At 39.3% G+C, this 16,262-nt stretch overlaps 1 protein-coding gene across 1 annotated transcript in view; it reads left to right on the top strand.

Annotated features, from left to right (window-relative positions):
- Positions 1–16,262, top strand: part of TAFA1 (TAFA chemokine like family member 1) — a 767,746-nt gene that overhangs the window by 277,931 nt on the left and 473,553 nt on the right. The window lies entirely within an intron of this gene.

Consider the following 16,262-nt stretch of genomic DNA (forward strand, 5'->3'; position numbering starts at 1 on the left):
CTCATTACCTTTCAAGTCCTAGCTCAAAGCTCCCCACTCCAAAGGGCCACCTGGACACTGCCTCAGGTGCGTGCCACTCCTTGTCCCTTGGTTTTCTATTAATTATTTTCATAGCTTTATATCACTTAGTCCAATCTTTAATCACCTTATTTATTTTTCTCATTTTCCTCCTTTGCTAAAATAGGAGATTCCAGGAAAGTAAAGGTTGTTTCTCTTCACGTCTGTATCCTCAGCTCTGTGATCATGCTCAGCACATGGTAAGCACATATCCATAATTAATCAAACCTTTGTGAATTTAATAAATATTCAAATATCAATAATAAACCTTTGGGGGGAGCACATAGACTCTTTTCTGGTCATACATACTTCTTAATTATTGAGGTCACGCAGAGTTTTATGTTCCTGTGGTATTAAATTTCTCTAAAGGTCTCTACATATTTTTGTATACTGTGTCACAATTTTAGGCTAAAACAAAACCTGGAACTCACAGCAAAGGGAACAAGCCACAGCTGATTCAGATGTGGCTTTACCTCTGTGGGTGTATTCTGTATAAACTGTGAGTGCGTTCATGACAGAGAGTAACTTGGCTTAGAGATGCTGCACCCCAAATATCCTTTTTGTTTGTGAATGTTCCTGTGACTCTCTGATGATGAGAACTGTTCATTCTTATTTCTGGCTCTTGGCAGCCTACAGATGCTTCCTGTTAGTGCTCCTGGCAGGTTCCTGGTGGGGCCTGTTGTTTATTGCCCTATCTATCAAGTCCTATTTATTTTTAAAATAAACTTTAAGTATACTGTAAACTCCCTTCACAAACAGATTTTTCTTCCTCTTTCACACTTGACAAACGTCTAAAAGAAATAATAACTCTGTCTCATATATATTTGAACCTGAACCTTTTAGGAAAGAACTATACTTAAAGTACCCAAGAACAGGGATGGTCTCAGCCTAAAATCTCCCTTGCAACTATTAATTCTCTTTCCCTCAGCCTCTCCTTCTCTCTTTCTCTTTCACTCCCTTCTTTTTTATTGTATTATCTCATTCTTGTTTCCATACTGCCCTCTCCTCCCGGTAATCATCCCACCCCAGGTCAAATTCTCTGGTTGAACTGCCATCTATATCTTTCTTAAATACTGCTTACATAATGTAAATGTCTTTATAAAAAAGTTTAAAGGATTTGCTTTTTGCAAGCTCATCAAGTCTAAACATTTTACATCTCTTTCTTGGTCCTCAATCATGTAAACCTACTATTCCTTTCATCAGTAAACTCTACTATTTTCCAACACAAAGGTGATGAGAAAGGACATTGACTGGTATAACATAAAAGAGCTTGGAATTTAGCATCATACTGACTCGGGTTCAATTCAAACACTACTACTTATTAACTCTGTCTTTGACGAAGCCTCCTAACTTCTCTTACATTTCTTCATTGGAAAGGTTTTTACCCAGTATTTATTTGGGTAAACGTTCTTGGTATTCTCCAAATATTTCCAGCTCTTCTTCTGAGCACATGATAGTACTTTTCAATTTAGGCATGGTTATATGACCTGTTTTTGCTAATGCAATCTGAGTGGAAGTTCTGTGTTTCAGTTGTGCATAGAAGTTTTTTAGAGGCAGCGTGTGATTTGCTATGGTCCCTTCCCTCAGTGAAGCAAATATGGACGCATGTGTTGAGCAGGAACCTCCATTATCCTGAGGTCTTGGCTGTTAACAGTAAGCAGAGCCTTCTACTGATCCACCATGGATATGTAGCAAGAGATATTGGGGTCATTTGTTATTGCAGCAAGTCTTGTCCTATCCTAACTGACACATTTACTTTGCAAGATTGTTTGGAGGATGAGTGAAAGTATCTAATATCTAATATGTAAAGCATCAACATAATATGCAATCAGTAAATGGTAGATGCCTTCATCAGTAGTCTAATTATCATCTTTGTTACCATTGTTTCTTTGTTAGATGCTGTGTGTTCTTTTTATTCCATATTTTGTTTTTTCCCATTATCTTATGTGCTATAAATATGTATTTACATTTCTGGCCCTTCAGTAAATTAGAAGATCTTTGAAAAGGGCAAGATAATTCATATGTCCTCATTCAGGCATTCTCAGTTAGGTTTGGTATCTATTCCAACTAAATGCTACCATGGTAGCACACAAGCATTTATAGACAGTACATTAACAAATGGGTGTATTTGTGTTCCAGTAAGCTTAATTTACAAAAACAGGAAGCAGACCATAGTTTGCTGACCCCTGACTTACACTCTCGTATTCCCTCTTTCTCCTTTTCTGTCTTTCAGTTTTATTATTTGTCTCTGGGTGTGACTGTGCTTTCTGCTGCCACAGGCAGAATTTTTCTAATGGCAGATAAAAACAGTCACCAGTAGCCCCAACTCTATGTTATAAAGGGAGCAAATCCCTTTCTCCCAGTGTTCTTCTTGGTTAATATACCACACTTGGACCAATTTCTGCTGGCAGGACATGGGAATTCCTGATTGGTCAGGCCTGAGTCATGTGACTACCTCTGTGATCACAGAATAGTTGAGGCACTGTGATTGATGTACCCTTTGGGACCACCTGCGTTAGGGATGGGAGAAAGAGGGATGTTTGGTAGGCATAATAGGATGCTCATTATAAGCCTCATTTCTCCTACCTATGCAGAGAAGCAGGAAAGAACCTAGTTCAGAGGGCCGTCCCTAACAATTCTTCATTGTGTAGTGGACTTATTATTTTAAAGCCAATCTCACTGGTCATTCCTCAAAGACCTCCTGTGGGGTCTGGAAACAAAAGCATTGGCTGAGATTTTGGATAGATTGTATGTGAGAAGCAGGAAAGCGAGCAACAAAAGAAGACTCTTAAGCTTCTACCTTAAGCACTTGGGTGAGTAGAGGTGCCCTGTATTCAGAAGATTAAAAATCATTTCCCAAACTGCGAAGGGGAAACGGCAACATGCATAATCCCCAATTGGCTTCTAAGTATTTTTCTAATGATCTGAGAAAACTCACAAATCTTTATGAAAGGTAATAAACAAAGCAATATGATGGTATATGACTCAGGACTCTCTGGACGCTATCCAAATCCCCCTCGGCAATATGGGGAACACCTGAAAATTCCTAATATGAAATGCCATAATAAGGGAAAAGACTTATTCTTTTTATTCCTGGGCACATGAGTTCTGCCTGAAGGGCATTACTGGCTACCATGGATATGTGTTGGACACTCAAAATCTGAGTCAGTTTGAGATACCAGTACTTCCTCTATTTTTACTTGGCTCAGAAAATTTAATGAAATTATACAAATCCCTGAAATCTAATATTTTTATGTGATAAGATTGTGTAAGAGGAGGGGGTGGAAGAGAAGTTTGGAAAATGTGGTGACAGATGGTAAGTGGGCTCAGGCACATAGCGTTCCTATATATAGGGGAGGGGACAATCTGGTTAATCAAGGGGTGGGGGGAGCATTTTTAAATTTAGATTCAAGTATTTTATATATTCAGCAGCATCATTTACTGAAGCAGCCTAGCTGGATAGAACTTAAACATTTTTTTTTGGTTGGGGTGGCTTGTGTGATATATATTTTCAACAGTTTTGCATATTCTTTCATGACGTCTGCATTTGAAAAGCAAATGGTCTGTATAGGCTTTGAGTATGTCTTTTGAGAGAGGGCTGGGAATATGTATTTCTAGAGAGTTCCAAGGAGATTTAATGACATTTTAAAAATTAGGGTCATCATAGCTAATTTAGCAACATTTGAAAATTAAAGTGAATGTTTTCAATGAAGACTTTATTCTTCAGTAGAATGAACAATGGGCTGGAAATGAGGACACCTGAGATCCAGGCCCAATTATATGTAACATTAAGGCCAGGTAGATTGTGCTACCTTGCGTGAGTCATTTCAGCTGTTTGGGTCTTAATCTTATCTTTTTTTTTTTTTTTTTTTTTTTTTTTGCGGTACGCGGGCCTCTCACTGTTGTGGCCTCTCCCGTTAAGGAGCACAGGCTCCGGACGCGCAGGCTCAGCAGCCATGGCTCACGGGCCCAGCCGCTCCACGGCATGTGGGATCCTCCCGGACCGGGGCACGAACCCGTGTCCCCTGCATCGGCAGGCGGACTCTCAACCACTGCGCCACCAGGGAAGCCCCTCTTCTCATTTTTAAAATGAAAGTTTTGGTTAAATAATCTTTGGGATATTTTTAGTTTTATATTTCCATTGTTGTAGGCTGTCTCTTAATGATCCAATAATTCGGATGCTTTTGGTTGCAAGTAATGGAAAGCCGCACTCAAACTGCCTTAAAATATTACAGGGCAAGTCCAACACTGAGTGGACTTTAGAGCTTGTTTGATTCATCAAAAGACATTTTTCCACACTTGTTCACTCTACTTTTCATGGTATCAGTCTCGTGTTAGGGTTGGTGCCTCTTCAGAATCTCCAAATGCTTGTTAATGACTCTTAGTCAATGACCTGCTTCCTTGTTCAGGTCTGGAAGAAAAGAAAAGGAAAAAAAATCACTTCCTAAAGCTGTCTTGGATGAATTAAAAAGTGTCTTTCCAAGAGATCTCTGGAAACCTGCCCTTGCGTATTATTGGCACAAACTGAGTTTTGTGCTCATCCCTTATTATGGCCAGGGGATGGGGCTACCCTGAGCCACAGGAGAGCCTCCTAGAACCAGCAGTTAGCTCAGTACGGGGGTTTGTGGCTAAATGATAGAAAATCAGGGAGAGGGGATGTATATAAAGGGAGCAATCATGATGTTTACTAACCATTGCTTGGAACACCTAAGGTTCACATCATTTATGCAGTTAAATATGAGGTAGGAAAAAAACCCAAATTAATGAAATAGAGTTCTTATATGGTAAATATTATCATATCAAGCACATAGTAAGCTTTCAATAAAGATGCATACATTGGGCTAACCTTCAATCTGTTAAACACGGAGAATGTGCCTCTTAGTTGGCAACTAATTAACAAGAGATCGCAGTTATTTGTGGGGTTGCCACAGTGACTAGAGACTTACTGCAGTAAGTTTTTGTTTTAGTCAGTGGTTTTCAAACTTGGCTGCACATTGGAACCACGCAGGGAGCTTTGAGAAACACTGTTGCCTGAGTTCCACCTCCAGAGATCCTGTTTTGAGTCATCTGAGGTAGGGTCCGGGGCATTTAGAGTTTTAAAATCTCCCCAAGTTATTGTAACTCAGTCAAGACTGAGGACCTCCGGTTTAGGGAATCCAAGTATGGGTGTGCTCAAGTACTTTGTCCTACCTGCTTCAATCATGTCCAACGTTTACCCTTGAACTCCTTTTTATAATTGTTTTCCTCTACTCTAAACTAGCAACTGCTGTATTCTCTCTAAGCTCAGAGATACCACATGCTCATTATTACACTATGAACGTGAGGGTGGAAACTAAGAGTGGGAAAAGCCTACTTTCAATATGGTGTAATAGGAGAAAGGGACAAAAGGGTGGATGAGAAAAAACAAGAAGCCATGCAAAAAGCCTTTCTCTCTGGCACTGGGCTGTGGTAGGAGATGCACATTTAGGCATTCTCAGACTCAGATTCCCACACAAACACCCATACGTGTACAGACACATCATCTGAAATTCTTCCCAGCCTCCTCCCTGCTCAGCCCACTGCCAACCTCTTGCTTAGAATATTGTGCAAATTCATAAAACACCTAAAACATGAATAAATGAGAAATGGCTGTGTTTATTCATTACTGACACATTCATTTATTCATCTAGTCTATTAATACTGATTGAGCACCTACTCTGTGCCAGGTACATTGTCAGATGGAGAGTGAACAGTGATGAATAAAACAGTTTAGAGCCTATACAAAGGTCCTGAATCTAGATAGTATTTGGAGTATGTGAGATGGGGCAATGATTATCTTGTGAACCAGTTCTTGAATTGTGTTCTCTGTACTTGGTTTGTTGCATGAATGCTTGCTGAATGAATGAATACCTGAATGCATTACTGAGAAAAGATCAGAGTGACTGGAGCATGGTGAATGTGGGAGTAGGTAGGGAGGAATGGAATGATATTTAGATTGAAAATATGGGCAGACACTGGTTGTGTTGGGTCTTATGGTCTGTGGTTTTTATTTACTTAAAATTTTTTTTATTAATTATTTAATTTTTAGCTGCATTGGATCTTCATTGCTGCACGCGGGCTTTCTCTAGTTGTGACAAGCAGGGGCTACTCTTTGCTGCGGTGCATGGGCTTCTCATTGCGGTGGCTTCTCTTGTTGAGGAGCACGGGCTCTAGGTGCGCAGGCTTCAATTGTTGTGGCTCGCAGGCTCTAGAGCGCAGGCTCTGTAGTTGTGGCACACAGGCTTAGTTGCTCCGTGGCACGTGGGATCTGCCCGGACCAGGACTTGAACCCGTGTCCCCTGCATTGGCAGGAGGTTTCTTAACCACTGCTCCACCAGGGAAGCCCTGGTCAGTGGTTTTTAAACCACATTATATTCTGTGCATTGGAAAACCATTTCATGTTTTCAAAAAGGGAATGATAAGGTCAGGGAAAGTCCCTCTGAGGCCAGAGGGATATGAAGAGAAAAGAAAAGAAAACAGACAAATATGGTACCGAGCAGTAGATGCTGTAGCAAATGTGGTTGGCACCGAATCTTATAGAGGTGGAGGGGAGGGGTGTCCACCCTAGACTTGGGAGGCCAAGAAAAACTCCATGGAGAACAGTGCACCAGAACCAAATCTAGAAAAGTAGGTCGATTTGGGAGAAGGAAGGGGAATAGGAAAGGTAAGTGGAGATGGAAGGGGAGCAAGAATGTTTCAAATTTAAAAAGTTGAGGTTGCAAAGGCATAAGAAAACATCTTAAAACTTAGAGCTAAATCTTAGTTACAGCCTAGATATCAAATTTAATTTTAAAAGTTTACAGAGATTTGTAATATGCCAGACATTCTGATATGCATCTTAATGATAATCCTTTGAATCAGTGAGGCAACTCAGGGAAAATTACTTAAATAGGACTGGGCAGTTAGTAAGTGGTGTTGCTGAAAGAAGGACCCAAGCTGTCGGACTGCAGAGCCCATTCTCTTAGCCCTTCTACTATACTGCCTCACTGACCAAGTCAAAACATAATGAAATCAATTACACTATGAACGTGAGGGTGGAAACTAAGAGTGGGAAAAGCCTACTTTCAATATGGTGTAATAGGAGAAAGGGACAAAAGGGTGGATGAGAAACCAATTTCTTTTTCTGGAAATTATCTCTTTCCCACAATTAAAATTCAAACCAGATAAACGAGAATAGATAATCAGCCACATTAATAATACGACAAAGACCAGAAGAGAAATTTACTTGAAGGCAGATCAGGTACAAACCTAGAGTGTCAAGAAAAGTTCATAGGATTTAAGCCCACAGCAGGCAAAGGGGATTTATGTTTTTCTGTTGTAGTTAACCATTGGCATCTATAGGATCCTATAGAGAAAAGAAAAATATTCTTGTTGTTAATTCTCTGTCTTGTGTAGAAGGAAGTTTCCTGCCACAAAAGTAAGATTATCCACAATTTACAAGCAACAGAGGGATGAGGGATGTTTAGAAAAAGAAAAGTACTTTAGGTTGGTTATGTAGATTAAGGTCACTATTAGAGGAATAGTTATTGACATTGGAAAATGTGATATTTTCAGAGAAAAAAAAGCAGATTATAAAACATATGTGTGTGTGTGTATATATATATATATATATATATATATATATAGAGAGAGAGAGAGAGAGAGAGAGAGAGAGAGAGAGAGAGAAGCACCCAAACCAACCAGGCATTTTTAGAAAGTAAAAGGAGAATGTGCACTTAAATACAAATACTGGTGACTTTCATTTGACAGATTCTAGATGAGTTTAAAATTTTTCTGTTTAGATCTTAAGTTTACTACCTTTCAAAAATACTAATATATTACTTTGTAGAAAAAAGTTATAAAAATGGCAAAGTACTTTAGTGCTAAAAGGACATATGAAAACATTACTAACTTTTGTCCACACTGTGATTGTCTTTAATATTCATCCTTTCTTCCTCATTATTGTCTTAATTTTCATTTAAGTATCAAACCTCCCTCACTCCATTCATCTCTTTTGGAGGAAGCTGATTTCTCTCTTGATTTGGGTCTGGGGCTTATGGTGCAGCTCAAAGTCCAACAATGTGACCTTTTCCCCCTGGCCAAGGTAACTGGCTCAAGGAGGGGCAAGTGACCCAAGTCAAGCTAAGGAGCCCTGAGAAGTGGTTTGCTGGGGGAAGCTAAGAAAGACTCTTCCTTGTTCATCTGAGAGAGCTTCTCGAAACAATCCTTTCTGTTGCCATTATATGGATGAAGAAGCTCATAGCCTAGACAGCTGTTGGCAGCTATGTTTCATCCATGGTGGGGAGCCTGCCTTAGAATGACACCTTGAAGGGCAGAGAGTGAGTTGAAAATGAGCTAGATCCTTGATAGTTTAGTGGAGTTACTGGGTCAAACCCACCTGGAGGTGAGCCCCACCTGTGAACTGTGCACCTGCAAGAAGCCATACATCCTCTTTATTATTTACTGCAGTTTGCATTGTTTTCATTTGTTTATTTTTTTTCTATTACTTGTAACCAAGCCCATTCTACCTTCTTCTATTATATCCTAGTTTTGGAAGGTTACTGTCAGGTGATTCAAATTTTTCTTCTAGCTTACTGAAAATTATTTGATGTCACAGGTTTTATTTTCCATAACCTAGCTGGTATATTTTAGAGCTGTGCTGTTCAGTAAAGTATCCACTAGCCATCTGAGGCTATTTAAGTTTAAATTAGTTAAAATGAAATAAAATTAAAAATTAAAAAATTCATTTCCTTGGTTGCACTAGCCACATTTCAAGTGCTTGATAGCCACACGTGGATAGTGGCTACCATCTTGGCCAGCACAGATACAGAACATTTCTAGTATTGCAGAAAGTTCTACTGGATAGTGCTGTGAGAGAGAGAGAAAGAGAGAGAACATCAGATGAGGAGACTTGTGTTCTAACATGACCCACACAAGTGAACTCAGTGTATTCCCTCAGGTAAGCTTCTTCCCATTCTTAGGTCTTTTTATTTCCTTTAGAACAGAGAGGCTGGACTAGGAGGCTTTTGGGGGGATTTCTTCTAGGTTCAGTATAATGAAATTCTAAGTGCTTTCTTTTTATTAACATTTGGAGACTTTTCTTTATGCTTCAGGGATCAGCTGTGAATTCTACCATCAGATCATATTTGGATATCAAATACTAAGAACCAGGGCTGAAAATTCAGGACAGTTTCATTTTTTTCTTCTAGCAAAAAAAAAAAAAAAAAAAAAAAAGGAATCCAACACAGATTTAGTGGCAGGTAGCTAAGGGTTTGAACAATATATGGGCCAACTTCCTATACTTAGTGCCATAACAGTAGACTCACACAGAGCAAGGGAGTCATCCTTAATATGTATCGCCACTTCATACGTGTGTGCTACCAAAAAGAATGAATAAAGGCTATTGGGGAGGATACAAAATCTACTTATTTCTAGAAAAACAGTTCGCTGTGCATGCCATCTTGATAGTGGCCTTATATTTTACTTTTGATTCATTGATCATTACTTATTTACGATGCCAACATTTGAGTGCCTACTATATGTCAGGTAGTATATCTACGCTCGATTCTGAAGATATGGTACTGAGCAAGGTGCCAGTTTTCCTTCTCTCATGGTGATTCTGGTCAAGAGGTAAACCAGATATCATAAATAATTCCAGAAATAGTTGTTTACAATGGTAGTTAACCTATAGAGATTATATCCTGAGGGCTATGAGAGCATAACCACAATGAGTTGATTTGGCTTGGAGCATTCCAGAAGACAACTGGGGGAAAGTTTCCCTATCCTACTCAAGGACCCAAGAGAGGAGTATAGTAGGAGCCAAGAGTGAGTGTGTTTGTAAAAGATGAAGCTAGGGAAGTAGAGAGGGGCCAACTCAGGCAGAGCCCTGTCAACCATGGTCATGAACTTGGGCTTTATTTTAAGCTCAATGAAAAACCATTGAAAGATTTTCAAATAACAAGAGTGGCATGATCAACATGCATCTCAAACACATTCCCTCCAGCTGCAGAGTGGGGAAGAGATGGGTGGGAGGTACGCATTTGAAGGCAAGTGGACTAGTTAGGAAAGTATTACCATAGTTCAGGTGAAAGATGGTGGTAACTTGGGTGAAGATGTTTGAATGGAGAGGGAGAGAACAGAGAGGTTTAAGACATAGACTGGAAGCCAAATTGATAGGAAGTGACGTTGAAAGAGGGAGTTTTGTTTTGTTTTGTTTTGTTTTTGCGGTACGCGAGCCTCTTACTGTTGTGGCCTCTCCCGTTGCGGAGCACAGGCTCTGGTCGCGCAGGCTTAGCGGCCATGGCTCACAGGCCCAGCCGCTCCGTGGCATGTGGGATCCTCCCGGACCGGGGCACGAACCCGTGTCCCCTGTATCGGCAGGCAGACTCTCAACCACTGTGCCACCAGGGAAGCCCGAAAGAGGGAGTTTATGGAGAGGGAGATGGCCATCTTCATTTCTGGCTGAACCATTGAGAGGGTGAAGGGCCATTTCTTAGATCAGAGTAGTTATGGGGGATAGCGATGATGAATCCGGCTATGAATCTGAGAGTTTTATGAACCATAGAAATCATGTTATTGTTTTTATTATCATCAAAGCAGTCATTTTCATGACCTTTATGTGCTTATGAAATATGTTCATATTCTCGTAATGAAGAGACCACTTGGTCTCTAAAAGGACAGTTCATTTATTACTTTGATTAGTGTAATGGAGGTGAAGCTGTTTGTGGTTTCAACTTTCTTTCTGTTCTAAAAGCAGAATAAGGAGATGAGATGTGAAAGAACAAAAGAAATGACCTTATTCTTTCTTTCTCTGCTGCCTGGAAGACAGACAAGATAAGCAATGAGGAATTATAATTGATAAAGTGATCGTAGAGATAGGCTGCTGGAGGTGGAAAATGAAACTCCAACACGAAGGTTATCTTTTCTTCCAGCCTAAGAGAAATCTTGCCTTCCATTTCCCTTTTCTTACAGTTACAGAAAATTCTGCATTATGTATCCAGGTCCAAGTTACAGAACTGAGAATCACCAGTTTTATAGCAAATGATTCAGCCTCTGCTCATTCTCTGTTACCATTAATTTTTATTCCTTCTGGAGCAGTTGTTTGGCTTTTTTTGGTTTGTGTGCTTTTGTTTGGTTTTTTACCTTATGGATGCTGTAAATTTTTAAGAAATAATTTTTATCTTCTTCACTTCTGCTAGGAAGCTTAGAGTCAAAATAGTGCTCCCTTTGTATCACTGATGCTTTGCATTTCACGTTCAAACTTCACATCAGGCTCATCTTACTTTGCTTACTTGGTCTTTTATCTTTATCATGTAAAATTTTCTATTTCTTGCCAATATTGCTTGCCTAGAATTTGGTTGCTTAGAGCTTAGGCTCTGAAAATCAAATATGAGTTTGCATCAAAGTCTTTCAACCTTACTAGAGGTGTGGCATTAGTTCAATCACTTGACTTCTCTGAAATTTGTATTTTCACCCATAAAATAAAGATCACTGTAATACAGACCTATTAGCATTTTTGTGAGAATTAAATGAGACACAGCATGTGAACGCTTGACCAGGGCTTGGCACATAGAAAGCGTCTCCCCTGCCAAAAAAAAAAAGGGTCCTAATACAATAGTATCATCATCGTCATCATTATAAGATCATCAATCACCATCAATATTATGTATTATTGAAACTCCCATTCTGTTGTTGTACTTCACCTGCTTTTCTCTTCATTATCCTTTTCCTCGTCTTAGCTTAAATGTATTTTGAAAAAATGCAAGGTACAGAATAGAGTAGTAAATAAGAGAAGTATATAAACTTTATTTAGGCCCCAAAGTAAGACTGACAAGCTAGGGGTGTTGCTGTGTATCTGGTATGGGGCACATACTAGGACACCAGGGTAGACAGGAAAATTTTAAGTGAGTTCCAGAAAAAGAGTGATGTAACACAAATGATTTATGCAGTTGGGTTATGGGAGAAAGGTAGGGTAACATTATTACTTAGCCAAAGGAAAAGGTATATTGTCTTCTCATGATCAGGGACTGAAAATAGACATTGTCAGCCAACTGATAGGTAGCCCCAGTGACTACAGAAAAGAGAAATTGGGCTTCAAAGTTACAGAAGACATACAGATTAGAGATAATGGCGATGATCCTCTCATCCATGCCTTCATTTCCATTAGCCATTGAAATGGAACAAGAAGAAACATCAGCATTGTGAAATCACAGCCAAAATGCGTTATTTCAAGAAATACTTAGAACTGTTTTAAATGGCATACATCTAAACCACTTTCATTTGCATTGGACCAAAACTTGGCATCTTTCTCAGCCCAGATGTAATTTATTTAAATTCCTTTAGTTGTTTTTCAATTTAGAAATATGCATAGACATAAAATCTTGCGTGTCTCAAATTTGTTTTCCCTGCACATTTGTGAATTCAAGTTAGCCAAATTATTAAGTGGATTGTTCTTAAGCTAAAGTAAGGATGACTTTTATTTCTAATGCCGAGAAATGAAAAGTATGGTCATCAGGGGAATGGGATTTTCTGGTGGTACTTTGGGCTGGATCTAGGATTTTACCCCTTCAGTGGGTTCCCCAATTAACTTAACAACATGTAGTATACATGAGATTTTTGTATTTTGAAGCTTTTGTAATCATTTGAAGAGACTCAGGGTGGAGTCCTATTCCACAGGATATAGTTTTCCACCAGGAAATCCCCTTTGGACATTTCTGTTCTCAGTTCTCTTCTTCTGAGCCTCTAGAGAGCCTCTGCATCTCTCTCTCTCTCTCTTTAGCTCTCTCTGTGCTTCTCTGCCCCTCACCATTTTTTCCTCCCTCCAGGTTTCTGCCCTATTGCATCCTCTATCTGCCATTCCTCCCTCCCCCTGCCTTTTATTATGTAGGGCAATATGCTGAACATTCTTGGCTATTTAAGCATTCTGAGTGTTTTATCTTTCACTCCCAATTATTTTCATTGGGCCTTTCTTCTGAGTAAATGTGGGTTTCTCCATGGGGAGAAGTTCTGGTAAATAGGATTTTCTCTCTTTTTTACATAAACAAATGTACATATACATAGATACTGTATTTGAAGTATATATATTTAGGAGTTTGGCCCAACTGAGTAGGTATCTTGAATTCATGTAACTGGAAGGACTAAAACAATTGTGCTGTAGTCCTTTGCCTTTTGTAGTATTGTGCTTGTATAACCAAATGATTGAGCAGGGCATGGCTGTGGGCACGTAAGTGATCAGTTTATAGCTCCTGGCTTATGAGAACCTGAAGGGGTTCTAGCTGCAATCGTCAATGCTCTGGATTTATCACTGCTCTGATCAAAAATCTCCAATGGATTTCTATAGCAGGGGGCTCTGTGAAGGCAGGAACTGGGTCTGATGTGTATACTGCTGTCTCCTCAGAGCTTAGGGCAGTAAATGAAACATAAAAATTCAATTAATATATGATCAATATAGGTTAAAGTCTTCATCAGTCAGGATAGACTAGGTTATAGTGCAAATACAAATAGCCCCCAAATCTCAACTGCCTAAAGAACAGAATATTTCTTATTTACTATCTACATCTATTGTGGGTGGGTAGGGGAAGGGGATGCCTCTGCTCTTTGCAGTCTCTCAAGAATCCAGGCAGATAGCGTAACTAGTCCCTGTTCCAGAGGCAAAGAGAGATCTACAGGGTGTTGCTTCAACAATTAAATGCTCCAGCCTCAAAGAGATACCATCAGTTTTGTTGATACCTCATTGGCCAGAACATTATGGCCCACTAAACAGTAAAGTGGTCAAGTAATGGAGTCCTACCATGGTCAAAGGTGCAAAGGCCTAACTTCTTTGGAAGGTGTGAGAGTAATTTTTCTTTGAGATGGAAGAATGGACTAAATTGCCTTAAATGTCAATATCCGTTGATGCTTATATTATTAGGGAAAATGATCATTGGCTGCAATACAATGGACAAGGTATTTGGAAGAGAAAATGGAACTAGGTTGATATTCTTGTTCCATCACATACATGTATAGAACCCACTTAAAAATGTAAGGGAGGGGCTTCCCTGGTGGCGCAGTGGTTGAGAGTCCGCCCGCCGATGCAGGGGACACGGGTTCAAGCCCTGGTCCGGGAGGATCCCACATGCCACGGAGCGGCTGGGCCTGTGAGCCATGGCCGCCGAGCCTGCACATCCAGAGCTTGTGCTCCGCAACGGGAGAGGCCGCAGCAGTGAGAGGCCCGCGTACCGCAAAAAAAAAGTAAGGGAAAGTCTTTATTCCAGTCGTTTGAAAAAATCTAACAATGCCTGAGTGCCTTGAACATAATCCATGAGTATGTGTTTCAAGTTTATTAAATTGAATTGTAGATAAGAAACTATGTTGAGCCTTAGTTTAATCCCTAGAAATGAAAAATGTAATGTACCGTTTTCAAACGGTAGCCTTTATTAGCAAATGTGGACTTCCTTTTATTTTTAATGCATTAGCATAACAGAAACAAACCAAAAAAAAAAGAAAAAAAAAAAAAGACATGGGGTAAGTACTACCTTCCACATTTCTATATTTCAACGGCCTGGAATGTACTCAGTATATAAGTCTTGAATGAATGGATAATAATTTTTTGAGTATGTCTTAATGGTAAAGAAATGAGAAAATATAATGGTTAATTTTGGAGGGTTGTTTTTTCCATGAAGTGTTTAATCCTGGTGTTTAGGAGGTGGGCTCTTGACCCAGATCATTGGGGTTTGAAATCTGCTCTATCACTTAGTAGCTATAATACCTTGAGCAAGTTTCTTAATCTCCCTATTCACCCTCTGGTTCCCCATCCATGAAATGAAGACAATAATCATTTCACCTATCTTATGGGGTGGTAAAAAGGATTAAATTACACCTTATAAGCAACATACTATAGAGTAGTGCCAGCGCATGGTGAAGGTTCAATAAACCTTACCTGCTGCTACTGTATAGTTATTATCATTTTTGTCTTGATATTGAACAGTCGGTGTGAGCTTTCTATATATACTCACCAACTCAACAATAATGAATGACAGAAATGAAACATGCAACACCATCTAGAACTTTGGCACGACTTATTCTCACTCTAAGATTTGTATTTACTGTTACCTTGAACTTTGTTTATTGATGAGCTTTAATAAATGGTTGTTAGGGTCCAAAGAGCTATTCTGTGTGTATTGTGCAACTGTGCAGGACCAGTGGGGAAGACTGATGCGTCTGAAGGGTCTCTCATTCTCTCACTTTGTGTAACAGGAGAGGAGAGAATGGCTTCTAAAGACGCACTGCAGCATCAAACCTTCCTTATAATGCCTGTTCTGAGGCACTTGAAGAGGTTTTTGAGGCTGGAATATTCTGAGAACTACCTTGATTAAAAAAAAAAAAAATTAAAGACTAGACAGTATGATCTATGACAGTGGCAATCACATCAGTCTTGTTTTCTGCCTTGTCCCCCAGCATCTAACACATAGTAGGTACTTTATAAGTGATTCATGAAATAACTGATTGAGTTATTGGAATGAATCATTGCTAGTGCAACCTGTAAGTGAAAACTAGGTCACCTTATATGCATCGATAATGTGTAGGTACAGTGACATTATATTTCCAAAGAAGAAAGTGTCTAAACCATAATACTAGAAACAAAATGTTGAACTTCTGAGTGTCTCCTCTCCCCACCCCAGCATGTTATTTGAGGGAAATTTTTAAAAAATGTCTTGAGCATATTTCTTTATTAAAATCCAGTCTTCGATGCTGAAAATGACATATTTCTATTTATTAAACATGTTAAAAAACTCAGAAGGTTTGCTTTGCGCTTATGCCTATAAATATCTATATTGTAGTCTAGATAGACCATATTCCCAGGTTGAGCTGCCAAAAACAATCGACAGACTTAAATTTGTGTAAACTCAACAATATTTTGGGTTAACTTACTGGTTAAAAGAACATTAAGAGGTAAGAAATGGCTTACATTTCACTTTCCCATTTGCTGTTAGGAGTCTAACACCCATTAACACTATCAGTATATTGCAGAATGCTTTTTTCTTTTGTTTCTCCTTCCCTCTTTACTCTTTCGGCAAATGAATAGTATCCGTAAAATCTCTAAGAGAACGACGTACCTGGCAATAGAGTGTTAAAGTGCTGCTTGAGTTGTTCAGGAGTTAGTGGGCAGGTATTACAATTCAATGTAGCTATAATAAAGGGTAATGTCACTTTAAGACATGTGATACTTT

The sequence above is a fragment of the Monodon monoceros genome, unplaced genomic scaffold (genome assembly GCF_005190385.1).
Source record: "Monodon monoceros isolate NGI ecotype Baffin Bay Population unplaced genomic scaffold, NGI_Narwhal_1 Super_Scaffold_3, whole genome shotgun sequence".
NCBI lineage: Eukaryota > Metazoa > Chordata > Mammalia > Artiodactyla > Monodontidae > Monodon > Monodon monoceros.